The sequence below is a fragment of the Cryptomeria japonica genome, chromosome 2 (assembly GCF_030272615.1).
Source record: "Cryptomeria japonica chromosome 2, Sugi_1.0, whole genome shotgun sequence".
In the NCBI taxonomy this organism is placed as follows: Eukaryota; Viridiplantae; Streptophyta; class Pinopsida; order Cupressales; family Cupressaceae; genus Cryptomeria; species Cryptomeria japonica.
Genome location: NC_081406.1, coordinates 116,070,830 through 116,075,221, shown reverse-complemented (window position 1 = coordinate 116,075,221; position 4,392 = coordinate 116,070,830). Strand labels below are relative to the sequence as shown.

Genomic DNA, 4,392 nt, shown 5'->3' with positions numbered 1-4,392 from the left:
TCAACAGAATGTAATTTGATTCGGTAAATTGGTATAGTCAAATAAGTTGATTGCCGTACATATGTGGAGAGCCACGGAAATTTCCTAGAATCTGGTCAAGCCGTCTAAATGGTAAAGATTAGCTATAGAATCCACAGACCCCAACAATCATGTTTATACCTTTTATTTTCGCAAGCAAAAATATCTCGCATCTTCCATTCTGGAAATAACGATGAGCTAGACACTTAGGTAGTACACCCATATTTCATATTATGGATTCATTTCTTTTACTCATGTCTTCTTACTCTTGTAACGAATGAAGATGAAAATGGAAGGCCTGCTACCTCATCATCTTTACAATTCCCAGAATACCAGTCTAACCCCTTTATACCCGCTGCGCTTACTCTTTTTAATCTTCACAATATCAATATCATGCCTCGCTTCTACATCTCGAGATTGTCCACAATTTAAATGCGGGTACATTGATTTTCCATATCCTTTCGAACAGAATAACAGCGGCTGTGGTGATCCCATGCTTCAGCTTGTGTGTGAAGATGTAGAGCGTATACCTCTGGCTCTAATCAATATTGGTGGCTATCAATACTACATACTTAAACTCTCCGACAGCTGGTATGAGAATGACAAGTGGTCTGAGGATCACGACATAACAATAATTGACAAGAGTATACGGTGGAATAGATGCAATCCATCATTGTTCGGTAATCATGCAACAAAAATCTTGCCTAGCCCTCGATTTCATAATAACGACAGCTACAGGAATTTTACAGTATGGGGGCAATGCTCTGAAACAATTAAGGCTAATGGTTTAGCGTATTCATTACCATGTAATGAGACTTGGTACTTCAGTTACGAGGATCAGTCGAATTTCGAAAGTATGTGTAAATCGTCGATTACATTGCAAGTGGCTGGTGTAGGCTATGAAATTGAAGAGGGGTTCCAAGTGAAATGGGTACACAACCAAGACTGCACGAATTGCATGTCTGGGGGTGGGTTTTGTATGTATAATCAAACCGATTCGACGCAGATTTATTGCAAGCGGCCTAAAAGTGAGCATGTCTTCATTCTTAATAGCAACAATTCCTTTTACAAAAAAATTAAAGCTTCACCATTTATACACTGTTTTACCAGATTTGTCGATATTACTATGTAAACGTTGGTCAAAAGACTTGTGTATTGGCATTGCAGGCAAGTCCCAAACCCTGAAAATTATTCTAGGTGAGCATCTCAGGGAATAAGATCTATAGTGTTTTTAATTTATTTGGGCGAAGGATCTGTTTTTCCTTACTGTTTGACTTCATATTTTTAATATATTTATTTCAAATGTGGATTCGATTGTAGCCATCGGAGGCGTTGTGCTCGCAGCAGCAGTAGTGATGTTCTTCATTTATAATTTTAGAAGGAGAAAAGCATCTTCCACCCGGGGGGTTGCTAGCGATTTCAGTCATTATAAAGGAACCGACATAGGAGGCCAAAAAACGTATATGCTAGGTACTTTGCAGATATTTCCTTATGAAGAACTTCAACAGGCCACAAATTGCTTCAACAAGAAGAACGAGCTTGGAGATGGAGGGTTTGTGGCGGTTTATCTGGGTAAACTCGAGGACGGACGAGCTGTAGCAGTCAAGAGGTTTAATCACGAAAACTCTAAAAGAATTGAACAATTTGTCAACGAGGTACAAATCCTTTCTTCTCTTTACCACCCAAATCTTGTTCGCCTTTACGGTTATTCAAGTCCGGAGAGTCCGATTGTGCTGTTTGTCTACGAATATGTGCCAAACAGAACCCTGGCCGACCATCTGCATGGAAGCCGAAGAAGTCTGAGAGACTTGCCTTGGAGAACTCGTTTGAAAATTGCCTTACAAACAGCCCAGGCCTTGGCGTAACTCCACCATATAGATCCGCCCATATTTCACAGAGATGTGAAATCCAATAATATTCTTCTGGACTAACATTTGAGGGCAAAAGTTGCACACTTTGGGCTTTCCATATTGGTGCCCGTGAATGTCTCTCACGTCACAACTGCTCCGCAAGGTACGCCTGGGTATGTTGATCCAGAGTACCATGAATGCTTCCAGCTCACCGAAAAGTCTGATGTGTACAGCTTTGGGGTTGTTTTGGTGGAGATCATCTCTGCCAAAGTAGCCGTGGATGTAATGCGAAATAGAAAGGAAATTTGTCTTGCTAACATGGCTATAGAAAAGATCAGAAGAGGTGTTTTGGATGAATTGGTGGATCCTGATTTGAAGATTGAAAGCAATAATGAGGTGAAGGCCATGATTGCTGCAGTTGCCGAATTAGCCTTTGAATGTCTTGCAAGAGAAAGGGATTTGAGACCATCCATGAAAGAAGTCGTTACTCGTCTGGAACAAATCAAAGAAATGCTGCAGCAAAACATAGAATCTTCCAAGTTCACAAGCATCTCGCTCAGACTCTCCACGTTCAGTACCGATCACGGATTCAGACAAGAGTGAACAATATTGGGTTCCTTTGTCTTTGTAGTTTTTATAAACATAAGCCATATGTTTTTAATGGATGCAGTTGTTTCTGAATATACGTATGAGGAATACATAGGCCAAAAATCGTTTTCCCTTGTATAGCGGAATTTTTATTAATTAAATTACGCATTATAGAGAGCTTGAAAATTCTCCTCTTTTTGCTAGTTCCTTCCTGGAATTATAGCGGAGCTCTCGACATTAATTAGTGATTAATCAATGTCTTAATAGTCCAATCGTTGTTCAATTTTTTAATGAATTTATTTTCTTTTTTTAAAATAGCAAGGTTAAGCTGTACGGCTTTTATGTAAGATATTTATTAAAAAGTTTTTGTTGTCATGTGATTGGAGTTGGAGTTCAATTCATCTCTGCAGATTGTTAAAGGCTTGGGCAATGGATGAGGCCAGAGAACACACGATAACCTAGTTGTTCCTTTTTTGAAATGTGTGGCATTGCAGGAGTTGGTCTAGAGTACACTAAAGCAGGAGGCAAAATTTCAAGTGTATGCTCTTTTCTACTATTTGACCATATTCTTGTGTCTGAAACAATGTACAAGATGATAAACCCCTCACAAATATATAGTATGCAGCATGCATCACGTTCAAATATTGGTCGAAATCAAAGCTTTTTTACAAGAATCTTTTTATTTGCAGTAAACTGTGGAAGCTTGGAAAAGCTAAAAGATTGCGGTCAATTTTTCTTCCTAGCTAGGAGATTTATGGCAGGGGGATTCAAATGATAGGGGCAGACTGCATTTAGTTTCATTTGGGCATCAAAACATCTAAAGCTGCAGAGTAAAACCGGAGGGTTGTCACAAGAATTTTATGTTTGCAATTGATTGTAGAAGCTTGAAAAAACCTAAAATAATGCCAGCTGTTTTCGTGGCAATTGTGTAGGATTGTACTTGTATGGGCATTCAATTCATTTGAGTGGATTGTGTTCAGCTTCGATTAGGTCAAATTAAGTCAAATGAGTAAGAAGCCAAGAAAGGAGGGAAAAAATTGGATAAAACCTATTGGCAACAAAATAGAAGCCACCACATAAACTTAATATAGTGAGAAAATTAATATAGTGGTTATGAAGAGCTTCACTACAGATAACACTAATTAATGTTGTTTAAGTATCATATATTATAGTGGCACAATAGCTATTAAGGTTTCTATTGGTTTTAAATTTAAATGAATTGATATTATGTTGTTTTTATATAAAAAAAAATGTTTTTAGGTACCGAGGAAGCCAATTCTTTGTGTGGGTTGTTTTACTATGTTTCATTGGTCTATAGGGCCATTTTGCACTTTGCGAGAGTTGGAGTTAGGGTTTGACCAATTTTTAAATGCGGCCTCTAATTTTGAAAGCTTCAATAAGTTTCTATTTGGCGTTATGATGCTAGAGTTTATCATAGCTTTTTAGTTTTGATTTTATCTTTTGATGTTATGTGGAAGAACAATATTGTTTGTAACCATTTTGAATAATTGTCTATCTTAGTTATCCCAAAATAACATTTGGAACTAGTTGCGTCTACAAGTCAACAATTGGAGCCTTTTGTGACACTTTCTGGTGAAATTTTGGAATTTGATTTAACACATGCTCTCTAAAGGTATAAAAGATTCAACTATTTTTAGTCTTAGCCTTTTATAGCCCTTATTTTATATCCTAAAATTTAGATAGATAAGTGGCATGTTGTTATCTATGAGATATGCTAAGTGGCAAGGGTTTTCTCTTTCTAAAGATGATTACCTCTATGCACTTCGTGATTCTTTAATGAAGAGTTCTATGTTATTTATAGTCTAAGTGACAATCACAAATAATATTTTGTGTTTCGCAAATATTTTTGGCCTTAGAAGTGGGAGACTCTATAATTAATTATTTTGGAACTTTTTACATATGACTAAAATGGTTT

At 37.1% G+C, this 4,392-nt stretch overlaps 1 pseudogene; it reads left to right on the top strand.

Annotated features, from left to right (window-relative positions):
* Positions 1 to 295: 295 nt before the first annotated feature.
* On the top strand, positions 296 to 2,471 carry LOC131049867 (LEAF RUST 10 DISEASE-RESISTANCE LOCUS RECEPTOR-LIKE PROTEIN KINASE-like 1.2; annotated as a pseudogene).
* Positions 2,472 to 4,392: the final 1,921 nt, after the last annotated feature.